General features: G+C 33.7%; 1 protein-coding gene across 1 annotated transcript in view; it reads right to left on the reverse strand.

Moving 5' to 3' along the window:
• Positions 1–14,419, reverse strand: part of LOC139547938 (zinc finger protein 271-like) — a 189,346-nt gene that overhangs the window by 122,389 nt on the left and 52,538 nt on the right. The gene's annotated exons all lie outside the window — the stretch shown is intronic.

Below are 14,419 nucleotides of genomic sequence, written 5' to 3' on the forward strand. Positions count from 1 at the left end.
ATAGAATAAGGCACCATGGTAGCTAATACATTAGAATTCGGCTCCATGGTAGCTAATACATTAGAGTAGAATAAGGCACCATGGTAGCTAATACATTATAATAGAATAAGGCTCCATGGTAGCTAATACATTATAATAGAATAAGGCTCCATGGTAGCGAATACATTAGAATAGAATAAGGCTCCATGGTAGCTAATACATTAGAATAGAATAAGGCACCATGGTAGCTAATACATTATAATAGAATAAGGCTCCATGGTAGCTAATACATTAGAATTCGGCTCCATGGTAGCTAATACATTAGAATTCGGCTCCATGGTAGCTAATACATTAGAATAGAATAAGGCTCCATGGTAGCTAATACATTATAATAGAATAAGGCTCCATGGTCGCTAATACATTAGAATATAATAAGGCTGCATGGTAGCTAATACATTATAATAGAATAAGGCACTATGGTAGCTAATACATTAGAATAAGGCTCCACGGTAGCTAATACATTAGAATATAATAAGGCTCCGTGGTAGCTAATACATTATAATAGAATAAGGCTCCATGGTAGCTAATACATTAGAATAGAATAAGGCTCCATGGTAGCTAATACATTATAATAGAATAAGGCTCCATGGTAGCTAATACATTAGAATAGAATAAGGCTCCATGGTAGCTAATACATTATAATATAATAAGGCTCCATGGTAGCTAATACATTATAATAGATTAAGGCTCCATGGTAGCTAATACATTAGAATAGAATAAGGCTCCATGGTAGCTAATACATTATAATAGAATAAGGCTCCATGGTAGATAATACATTATAATAGAATAAGGCTCCATGGTAGCTAATACATTATAGTGGAATAAGGCTCCATGGTAGCTAATACATTATAATAGAATAAGGCTCCATGGTAGCTAATACATTATAATAGATTAAGGTCCCATGGTAGCTAATACATTAGAATAGAATAAGGCTCCATGGTAGCTAATACATTATAATAGAATAAGGCACCATTGTAGCTAATACATGAGAGTAGAATATGGCTCCATGGTAGCTAATACATTAGAGTAGATTAAGGCCCCATGGTAGCTAATACATTAGAATAGAATAAGGCACCATGGTAGCTAATACATTAGAATAGAATAAGGCTCCATGGTAGCTAATACATTAGAATAGAATAAGGCTGCATGGTAGCTAATACATTAGAATAGAATAAGGCTCCATGGTAGCTAATACATTATAATAGAAAAAGGCACAATGGTAGCTAATACATTATAATAGAATAAGGCTCCATGGTAGCTAATACATTATAATATATTAAGGCTGCATGGTAGCTAATACATTATAATAGAATAAGGCACCATGGTAGCTAATACATTAGAATAAGGCTCCACGGTAGCTAATACATTAGAATATAATAAGGCTCCATGGTAGCTAATACATTAGAATAGAATAAGACTCCATGGTAGCTAATACATTATAATAGAATAAGTCTCCATGGTAGCTAATACATTATAATAGAATAAGGCACCATGGTAGCTAATACATTATAATAGAATAAGGCTCCATGGTAGCTAATACATTAGAATAGAATAAGGCTCCATGGTAGCTAATACATTATAATAGAATAAGGCACCATGGTAGCTAATACATTAGAATTCGGCTCCATGGTAGCTAATACATTAGAGTAGAATAAGGCACCATGGTAGCTAATACATTATAATAGAATAAGGCTCCATGGTAGCTAATACATTATAATAGAATAAGGCTCCATGGTAGCTAATACATTAGAATAGAATAAGGCTCCATGGTAGCTAATACATTAGAATAGAATAAGGCACCATGGTAGCTAATACATTATAATAGAATAAGGCTCCATGGTAGCTAATACATTAGAATTCGGCTCCATGGTAGCTAATACATTAGAATTCGGCTCCACGGTAGCTAATACATTAGAATATAATAAGGCTCCATGGTAGCTAATACATTATAATATAATAAGGCTCCGTGGTAGCTAATACATTACAATAGAATAAGGCTCCATGGTAGCTAATACATTAGAATAGAATAAGGCTCCATGGTAGCTAATACATTAGAATATAATAAGGCTGCATGGTAGCTAATACATTATAATAGAATAAGGCACTATGGTAGCTAATACATTAGAATAAGTCTCCACGGTAGCTAATACATTAGAATATAATAAGGCTCCGTGGTAGCTAATACATTATAATAGAATAAGGCTCCATGGTAGCTAATACATTAGAATAGAATAAGGCTCCATGGTAGCTAATACATTATAATAGAATAAGGCTCCATGGTAGCTAATACATTAGAATAGAATAAGGCTCCATGGTAGCTAATACATTATAATATAATAAGGCTCCATGGTAGCTAATACATTATAATAGATTAAGGCTCCATGGTAGCTAATACATTAGAATAGAATAAGGCTCCATGGTAGCTAATACATTATAATAGAATAAGGCTCCATGGTAGCTAATACATTATAATAGAATAAGGCTCCATGGTAGCTAATACATTAGAATAGAATAAGGCTCCATGGTAGCTAATACATTATAATAGAATAAGGCTCCATGGTAGCTAGTACATTAGAATAGAATAAGGCTCCATGGTAGCTAATACATTATAATATAATAAGGCTCCATGGTAGCTAATACATTATAATAGATTAAGGCTCCATGGTAGCTAATACATTAGAATAGAATAAGGCTCCATGGTAGCTAATACATTATAATAGAATAAGGCTCCATGGTAGATAATACATTATAATAGAATAAGGCTCCATGGTAGCTAATACATTATAGTGGAATAAGGCTCCATGGTAGCTAATACATTATAATAGAATAAGGCTCCATGGTAGCTAATACATTATAATAGATTAAGGTCCCATGGTAGCTAATACATTAGAATAGAATAAGGCTCCATGGTAGCTAATACATTATAATAGAATAAGGCACCATTGTAGCTAATACATGAGAGTAGAATATGGCTCCATGGTAGCTAATACATTAGAGTAGATTAAGGCCCCATGGTAGCTAATACATTAGAATAGAATAAGGCACCATGGTAGCTAATACATTAGAATAGAATAAGGCTCCATGGTAGCTAATACATTAGAATAGAATAAGGCTGCATGGTAGCTAATACATTAGAATAGAATAAGGCTCCATGGTAGCTAATACATTATAATAGAAAAAGGCACAATGGTAGCTAATACATTATAATAGAATAAGGCTCCATGGTAGCTAATACATTATAATATATTAAGGCTGCATGGTAGCTAATACATTATAATAGAATAAGGCACCATGGTAGCTAATACATTAGAATAAGGCTCCACGGTAGCTAATACATTAGAATATAATAAGGCTCCATGGTAGCTAATACATTAGAATAGAATAAGACTCCATGGTAGCTAATACATTATAATAGAATAAGTCTCCATGGTAGCTAATACATTATAATAGAATAAGGCACCATGGTAGCTAATACATTATAATAGAATAAGGCTCCATGGTAGCTAATACATTAGAATAGAATAAGGCTCCATGGTAGCTAATACATTATAATAGAATAAGGCACCATGGTAGCTAATACATTAGAATTCGGCTCCATGGTAGCTAATACATTAGAGTAGAATAAGGCACCATGGTAGCTAATACATTATAATAGAATAAGGCTCCATGGTAGCTAATACATTATAATAGAATAAGGCTCCATGGTAGCGAATACATTAGAATAGAATAAGGCTCCATGGTAGCTAATACATTAGAATAGAATAAGGCACCATGGTAGCTAATACATTATAATAGAATAAGGCTCCATGGTAGCTAATACATTAGAATTCGGCTCCATGGTAGCTAATACATTAGAATTCGGCTCCATGGTAGCTAATACATTATAATACAATAAGGCTCCATGGTAGCTAATCCATTATAATAGAATAAGGCTCCATGGTAGCTAATACATTATAATACAATAAGGCTCCATGGTAGCTAATACATTAGAATTCGGCTCCATGGTAGCTAATACATTATAATAGAATAAGGCACCATGGTAGCTAATACATTATAATAGAATAAGGCTCCATGGTAGCTAATACATTAGAATAGAATAAGGCTCCATGGTAGCTAATACATTAGAATAAGGCTCCATGGTAGCTAATACATTATAATAGAATAAGGCTCCATGGTAGCTAATACATTAGAATAGAATCAGGCTCCATGGTAGCTAATACATTAGAATAGAATAAGGCTCCATGGTAGCTAATACATTATAATAGAATAAGGCACAATGGTAGCTAATACATTATAATAGAATAAGGCACCATGGTAGCTAATACATTAGAATAAGGCTCCACGGTAGCTAATACATTAGAATATAATAAGGCTCCATGGTAGCTAATACATTAGAATAGAATAAGGCTGCATGGTAGCTAATACATTATAAAAGAATAAGGCACTATGGTAGCTAATACATTAGAATAAGGCTCCACGGTAGCTAATACATTAGAATATAATAAGGCTCCGTGGTAGCTAATACATTATAGTAGAATAAGGCTCCATGGTAGCTAATACATTATAGTAGAATAAGGCTCCATGGTAGCTAATACATTATAATAGAATAAGGCTCCATGGTAGCTAATACATTAGAATATATTAAGGCTGCATGGTAGCTAATACATTATAATAGAATAAGGCACCATGGTAGCTAATACATTAGAATAAGACTCCACGGTAGCTAATACATTAGAATATAATAAGGCTCCATGGTAGCTAATACATTATAATATAATAATGCTCCATGGTAGCTAACACATTAGAATAGAATAAGGCTCCATGGTAGCTAATACATTATAATAGAATAAGGCTCCATGGTCGCTAATACATTAGAATATAATAAGGCTGCATGGTAGCTAATACATTATAATAGAATAAGGCACTATGGTAGCTAATACATTAGAATAAGGCTCCACGGTAGCTAATACATTAGAATATAATAAGGCTCCGTGGTAGCTAATACATTATAATAGAATAAGGCTCCATGGTAGCTAATACATTAGAATAGAATAAGGCTCCATGGTAGCTAATACATTATAATAGAATAAGGCTCCATGGTAGCTAATACATTAGAATAGAATAAGGCTCCATGGTAGCTAATACATTATAATATAATAAGGCTCCATGGTAGCTAATACATTATAATAGATTAAGGCTCCATGGTAGCTAATACATTAGAATAGAATAAGGCTCCATGGTAGCTAATACATTATAATAGAATAAGGCTCCATGGTAGATAATACATTATAATAGAATAAGGCTCCATGGTAGCTAATACATTATAGTGGAATAAGGCTCCATGGTAGCTAATACATTATAATAGAATAAGGCTCCATGGTAGCTAATACATTATAATAGATTAAGGTCCCATGGTAGCTAATACATTAGAATAGAATAAGGCTCCATGGTAGCTAATACATTATAATAGAATAAGGCACCATTGTAGCTAATACATGAGAGTAGAATATGGCTCCATGGTAGCTAATACATTAGAGTAGATTAAGGCCCCATGGTAGCTAATACATTAGAATAGAATAAGGCACCATGGTAGCTAATACATTAGAATAGAATAAGGCTCCATGGTAGCTAATACATTAGAATAGAATAAGGCTGCATGGTAGCTAATACATTAGAATAGAATAAGGCTCCATGGTAGCTAATACATTATAATAGAAAAAGGCACAATGGTAGCTAATACATTATAATAGAATAAGGCTCCATGGTAGCTAATACATTATAATATATTAAGGCTGCATGGTAGCTAATACATTATAATAGAATAAGGCACCATGGTAGCTAATACATTAGAATAAGGCTCCACGGTAGCTAATACATTAGAATATAATAAGGCTCCATGGTAGCTAATACATTAGAATAGAATAAGACTCCATGGTAGCTAATACATTATAATAGAATAAGTCTCCATGGTAGCTAATACATTATAATAGAATAAGGCACCATGGTAGCTAATACATTATAATAGAATAAGGCTCCATGGTAGCTAATACATTAGAATAGAATAAGGCTCCATGGTAGCTAATACATTATAATAGAATAAGGCACCATGGTAGCTAATACATTAGAATTCGGCTCCATGGTAGCTAATACATTAGAGTAGAATAAGGCACCATGGTAGCTAATACATTATAATAGAATAAGGCTCCATGGTAGCTAATACATTATAATAGAATAAGGCTCCATGGTAGCTAATACATTAGAATAGAATAAGGCTCCATGGTAGCTAATACATTAGAATAGAATAAGGCACCATGGTAGCTAATACATTATAATAGAATAAGGCTCCATGGTAGCTAATACATTAGAATTCGGCTCCATGGTAGCTAATACATTAGAATTCGGCTCCACGGTAGCTAATACATTAGAATATAATAAGGCTCCATGGTAGCTAATACATTATAATATAATAAGGCTCCGTGGTAGCTAATACATTACAATAGAATAAGGCTCCATGGTAGCTAATACATTAGAATAGAATAAGGCTCCATGGTAGCTAATACATTAGAATATAATAAGGCTGCATGGTAGCTAATACATTATAATAGAATAAGGCACTATGGTAGCTAATACATTAGAATAAGGCTCCACGGTAGCTAATACATTAGAATATAATAAGGCTCCGTGGTAGCTAATACATTATAATAGAATAAGGCTCCATGGTAGCTAATACATTAGAATAGAATAAGGCTCCATGGTAGCTAATACATTATAATAGAATAAGGCTCCATGGTAGCTAATACATTAGAATAGAATAAGGCTCCATGGTAGCTAATACATTATAATATAATAAGGCTCCATGGTAGCTAATACATTATAATAGATTAAGGCTCCATGGTAGCTAATACATTAGAATAGAATAAGGCTCCATGGTAGCTAATACATTATAATAGAATAAGGCTCCATGGTAGCTAATACATTATAATAGAATAAGGCTCCATGGTAGCTAATACATTAGAATAGAATAAGGCTCCATGGTAGCTAATACATTATAATAGAATAAGGCTCCATGGTAGCTAGTACATTAGAATAGAATAAGGCTCCATGGTAGCTAATACATTATAATATAATAAGGCTCCATGGTAGCTAATACATTATAATAGATTAAGGCTCCATGGTAGCTAATACATTAGAATAGAATAAGGCTCCATGGTAGCTAATACATTATAATAGAATAAGGCTCCATGGTAGATAATACATTATAATAGAATAAGGCTCCATGGTAGCTAATACATTATAGTGGAATAAGGCTCCATGGTAGCTAATACATTATAATAGAATAAGGCTCCATGGTAGCTAATACATTATAATAGATTAAGGTCCCATGGTAGCTAATACATTAGAATAGAATAAGGCTCCATGGTAGCTAATACATTATAATAGAATAAGGCACCATTGTAGCTAATACATGAGAGTAGAATATGGCTCCATGGTAGCTAATACATTAGAGTAGATTAAGGCCCCATGGTAGCTAATACATTAGAATAGAATAAGGCACCATGGTAGCTAATACATTAGAATAGAATAAGGCTCCATGGTAGCTAATACATTAGAATAGAATAAGGCTGCATGGTAGCTAATACATTAGAATAGAATAAGGCTCCATGGTAGCTAATACATTATAATAGAAAAAGGCACAATGGTAGCTAATACATTATAATAGAATAAGGCTCCATGGTAGCTAATACATTATAATATATTAAGGCTGCATGGTAGCTAATACATTATAATAGAATAAGGCACCATGGTAGCTAATACATTAGAATAAGGCTCCACGGTAGCTAATACATTAGAATATAATAAGGCTCCATGGTAGCTAATACATTAGAATAGAATAAGACTCCATGGTAGCTAATACATTATAATAGAATAAGTCTCCATGGTAGCTAATACATTATAATAGAATAAGGCACCATGGTAGCTAATACATTATAATAGAATAAGGCTCCATGGTAGCTAATACATTAGAATAGAATAAGGCTCCATGGTAGCTAATACATTATAATAGAATAAGGCACCATGGTAGCTAATACATTAGAATTCGGCTCCATGGTAGCTAATACATTAGAGTAGAATAAGGCACCATGGTAGCTAATACATTATAATAGAATAAGGCTCCATGGTAGCTAATACATTATAATAGAATAAGGCTCCATGGTAGCGAATACATTAGAATAGAATAAGGCTCCATGGTAGCTAATACATTAGAATAGAATAAGGCACCATGGTAGCTAATACATTATAATAGAATAAGGCTCCATGGTAGCTAATACATTAGAATTCGGCTCCATGGTAGCTAATACATTAGAATTCGGCTCCATGGTAGCTAATACATTATAATACAATAAGGCTCCATGGTAGCTAATCCATTATAATAGAATAAGGCTCCATGGTAGCTAATACATTATAATACAATAAGGCTCCATGGTAGCTAATACATTAGAATTCGGCTCCATGGTAGCTAATACATTATAATAGAATAAGGCACCATGGTAGCTAATACATTATAATAGAATAAGGCTCCATGGTAGCTAATACATTAGAATAGAATAAGGCTCCATGGTAGCTAATACATTAGAATAAGGCTCCATGGTAGCTAATACATTATAATAGAATAAGGCTCCATGGTAGCTAATACATTAGAATAGAATCAGGCTCCATGGTAGCTAATACATTAGAATAGAATAAGGCTCCATGGTAGCTAATACATTATAATAGAATAAGGCACAATGGTAGCTAATACATTATAATAGAATAAGGCACCATGGTAGCTAATACATTAGAATAAGGCTCCACGGTAGCTAATACATTAGAATATAATAAGGCTCCATGGTAGCTAATACATTAGAATAGAATAAGGCTGCATGGTAGCTAATACATTATAAAAGAATAAGGCACTATGGTAGCTAATACATTAGAATAAGGCTCCACGGTAGCTAATACATTAGAATATAATAAGGCTCCGTGGTAGCTAATACATTATAGTAGAATAAGGCTCCATGGTAGCTAATACATTATAGTAGAATAAGGCTCCATGGTAGCTAATACATTATAATAGAATAAGGCTCCATGGTAGCTAATACATTAGAATATATTAAGGCTGCATGGTAGCTAATACATTATAATAGAATAAGGCACCATGGTAGCTAATACATTAGAATAAGACTCCACGGTAGCTAATACATTAGAATATAATAAGGCTCCATGGTAGCTAATACATTATAATATAATAATGCTCCATGGTAGCTAACACATTAGAATAGAATAAGGCTCCATGGTAGCTAATACATTATAATAGAATAAGGCTCCATGGTCGCTAATACATTAGAATATAATAAGGCTGCATGGTAGCTAATACATTATAATAGAATAAGGCACTATGGTAGCTAATACATTAGAATAAGGCTCCACGGTAGCTAATACATTAGAATATAATAAGGCTCCGTGGTAGCTAATACATTATAATAGAATAAGGCTCCATGGTAGCTAATACATTAGAATAGAATAAGGCTCCATGGTAGCTAATACATTATAATAGAATAAGGCTCCATGGTAGCTAATACATTAGAATAGAATAAGGCTCCATGGTAGCTAATACATTATAATATAATAAGGCTCCATGGTAGCTAATACATTATAATAGATTAAGGCTCCATGGTAGCTAATACATTAGAATAGAATAAGGCTCCATGGTAGCTAATACATTATAATAGAATAAGGCTCCATGGTAGATAATACATTATAATAGAATAAGGCTCCATGGTAGCTAATACATTATAGTGGAATAAGGCTCCATGGTAGCTAATACATTATAATAGAATAAGGCTCCATGGTAGCTAATACATTATAATAGATTAAGGTCCCATGGTAGCTAATACATTAGAATAGAATAAGGCTCCATGGTAGCTAATACATTATAATAGAATAAGGCACCATTGTAGCTAATACATGAGAGTAGAATATGGCTCCATGGTAGCTAATACATTAGAGTAGATTAAGGCCCCATGGTAGCTAATACATTAGAATAGAATAAGGCACCATGGTAGCTAATACATTAGAATAGAATAAGGCTCCATGGTAGCTAATACATTAGAATAGAATAAGGCTGCATGGTAGCTAATACATTAGAATAGAATAAGGCTCCATGGTAGCTAATACATTATAATAGAAAAAGGCACAATGGTAGCTAATACATTATAATAGAATAAGGCTCCATGGTAGCTAATACATTATAATATATTAAGGCTGCATGGTAGCTAATACATTATAATAGAATAAGGCACCATGGTAGCTAATACATTAGAATAAGGCTCCACGGTAGCTAATACATTAGAATATAATAAGGCTCCATGGTAGCTAATACATTAGAATAGAATAAGACTCCATGGTAGCTAATACATTATAATAGAATAAGTCTCCATGGTAGCTAATACATTATAATAGAATAAGGCACCATGGTAGCTAATACATTATAATAGAATAAGGCTCCATGGTAGCTAATACATTAGAATAGAATAAGGCTCCATGGTAGCTAATACATTATAATAGAATAAGGCACCATGGTAGCTAATACATTAGAATTCGGCTCCATGGTAGCTAATACATTAGAGTAGAATAAGGCACCATGGTAGCTAATACATTATAATAGAATAAGGCTCCATGGTAGCTAATACATTATAATAGAATAAGGCTCCATGGTAGCTAATACATTAGAATAGAATAAGGCTCCATGGTAGCTAATACATTAGAATAGAATAAGGCACCATGGTAGCTAATACATTATAATAGAATAAGGCTCCATGGTAGCTAATACATTAGAATTCGGCTCCATGGTAGCTAATACATTAGAATTCGGCTCCACGGTAGCTAATACATTAGAATATAATAAGGCTCCATGGTAGCTAATACATTATAATATAATAAGGCTCCGTGGTAGCTAATACATTACAATAGAATAAGGCTCCATGGTAGCTAATACATTAGAATAGAATAAGGCTCCATGGTAGCTAATACATTAGAATATAATAAGGCTGCATGGTAGCTAATACATTATAATAGAATAAGGCACTATGGTAGCTAATACATTAGAATAAGGCTCCACGGTAGCTAATACATTAGAATATAATAAGGCTCCGTGGTAGCTAATACATTATAATAGAATAAGGCTCCATGGTAGCTAATACATTAGAATAGAATAAGGCTCCATGGTAGCTAATACATTATAATAGAATAAGGCTCCATGGTAGCTAATACATTAGAATAGAATAAGGCTCCATGGTAGCTAATACATTATAATATAATAAGGCTCCATGGTAGCTAATACATTATAATAGATTAAGGCTCCATGGTAGCTAATACATTAGAATAGAATAAGGCTCCATGGTAGCTAATACATTATAATAGAATAAGGCTCCATGGTAGCTAATACATTATAATAGAATAAGGCTCCATGGTAGCTAATACATTAGAATAGAATAAGGCTCCATGGTAGCTAATACATTATAATAGAATAAGGCTCCATGGTAGCTAATACATTATAATATAATAAGGCTCCATGGTAGCTAATACATTATAATAGATTAAGGCTCCATGGTAGCTAATACATTAGAATAGAATAAGGCTCCATGGTAGCTAATACATTATAATAGAATAAGGCTCCATGGTAGATAATACATTATAATAGAATAAGGCTCCATGGTAGCTAATACATTATAGTGGAATAAGGCTCCATGGTAGCTAATACATTATAATAGAATAAGGCTCCATGGTAGCTAATACATTATAATAGATTAAGGTCCCATGGTAGCTAATACATTAGAATAGAATAAGGCTCCATGGTAGCTAATACATTATAATAGAATAAGGCACCATTGTAGCTAATACATGAGAGTAGAATATGGCTCCATGGTAGCTAATACATTAGAGTAGATTAAGGCCCCATGGTAGCTAATACATTAGAATAGAATAAGGCACCATGGTAGCTAATACATTAGAATAGAATAAGGCTCCATGGTAGCTAATACATTAGAATAGAATAAGGCTGCATGGTAGCTAATACATTAGAATAGAATAAGGCTCCATGGTAGCTAATACATTATAATAGAAAAAGGCACAATGGTAGCTAATACATTATAATAGAATAAGGCTCCATGGTAGCTAATACATTATAATATATTAAGGCTGCATGGTAGCTAATACATTATAATAGAATAAGGCACCATGGTAGCTAATACATTAGAATAAGGCTCCACGGTAGCTAATACATTAGAATATAATAAGGCTCCATGGTAGCTAATACATTAGAATAGAATAAGACTCCATGGTAGCTAATACATTATAATAGAATAAGTCTCCATGGTAGCTAATACATTATAATAGAATAAGGCACCATGGTAGCTAATACATTATAATAGAATAAGGCTCCATGGTAGCTAATACATTAGAATAGAATAAGGCTCCATGGTAGCTAATACATTATAATAGAATAAGGCACCATGGTAGCTAATACATTAGAATTCGGCTCCATGGTAGCTAATACATTAGAGTAGAATAAGGCACCATGGTAGCTAATACATTATAATAGAATAAGGCTCCATGGTAGCTAATACATTATAATAGAATAAGGCTCCATGGTAGCGAATACATTAGAATAGAATAAGGCTCCATGGTAGCTAATACATTAGAATAGAATAAGGCACCATGGTAGCTAATACATTATAATAGAATAAGGCTCCATGGTAGCTAATACATTAGAATTCGGCTCCATGGTAGCTAATACATTAGAATTCGGCTCCATGGTAGCTAATACATTATAATACAATAAGGCTCCATGGTAGCTAATCCATTATAATAGAATAAGGCTCCATGGTAGCTAATACATTATAATACAATAAGGCTCCATGGTAGCTAATACATTAGAATTCGGCTCCATGGTAGCTAATACATTATAATAGAATAAGTCTCCATGGTAGCTAATACATTAGAGTAGAATAAGGCTCCATGGTAGCTAATACATTATAATAGAATAAGGCTCCATGGTAGCTAATACATTATAATAGAATAAGGCTCCATGGTAGCTAATACATTAGAATAGAATAAGGCTCCATGGTAGCTAATACATTATAATAGAATAAGGCTCCATGGTAGCTAATACATTAGAGTAGAATAAGGCTCCATGGTAGCTAATACATTATAATAGAATAAGGCTCCATGGTAAATAATACATTAGAATAGAATAAGGCTCCATGGTAGATAAGACATTATAATAGAATAAGGCTCCATGGTAGCTAATACATTATAATAGAATAAGGCTCCATGGTAGCTAATACATTAGAATAGAATAAGGCTCCATGGTAGCTAATACATTAGAATATAATAAGGCAAAATTGTAGACCTACACCAGGCTGGGAAGACTGAATCTGCAATAGGTAAACAGCTTGGTTTGAAGAAATCAACAGTGGGAGCAATTATTAGAAAATGGAAGACATACAAGACCACTGATAATCTCCCTCGATCTGGGGCTCCACGCAAGATCTCACCCCGTGGGGTCAAAATGATCACAAGAACGGTGAGCAAAAATCCCAGAAACACACGGGGGGACCTAGTGAATGACCTGCAGAGAGCTGGGACCAAAGTAACAAAGCCTACCATCAGTAACACACTACGCCGCCATGGACTCAAATCCTGCAGTGCCAGACGTGTCCCCCTGCTTAAGCCAGTACATGTCCAGGCCCGTCTGAAGTTTGCTAGAGAGCATTTGGATGATCCAGAAGAAGATTGGGAGAATGTCATATGGTCAGATGAAACCAAAATATAACTTTTTGGTAAAAACTCAACTCGTCGTGTTTGGAGGACAAAGAATGCTGAGTTGCATCCAAAGAACACCATACCTACTGTGAAGCATGGGGGTGGAAACATCATGCTTTGGGGCTGCTTTGAGAGCAATACATCTCTCCATAATAGTGTAACATCTTCATAAATGTGTTCAATTATAAATCTACTGATGTCTTTCCACAGTTTCCTTACATGAATACAAGGCAAAAAAAGATGCAACACTGTTTCTGGCTGGTCATTACAAAAGGTACAATTTGAATGTATGTTTTTTAAAACTTAATATAGTGGTTGGCAGGATAATATTTATGAATAATTTTTAAAAAACTTCCTGAATTTTGTTAATAAGTAGGTATGTGTGTGGCAACATCCAAACTTTTTCCAACAGACATTATCAATAAAACATTCCATAGACACAACATCCTGTTGAAACAATGTTCCTATAGATCTATTGTTGTTGAATGGACCAACATGACATGAGGAATAGATACAA

The sequence above is a fragment of the Salvelinus alpinus genome, chromosome 2 (genome assembly GCF_045679555.1).
Source record: "Salvelinus alpinus chromosome 2, SLU_Salpinus.1, whole genome shotgun sequence".
Lineage (NCBI taxonomy): Eukaryota > Metazoa > Chordata > Actinopteri > Salmoniformes > Salmonidae > Salvelinus > Salvelinus alpinus.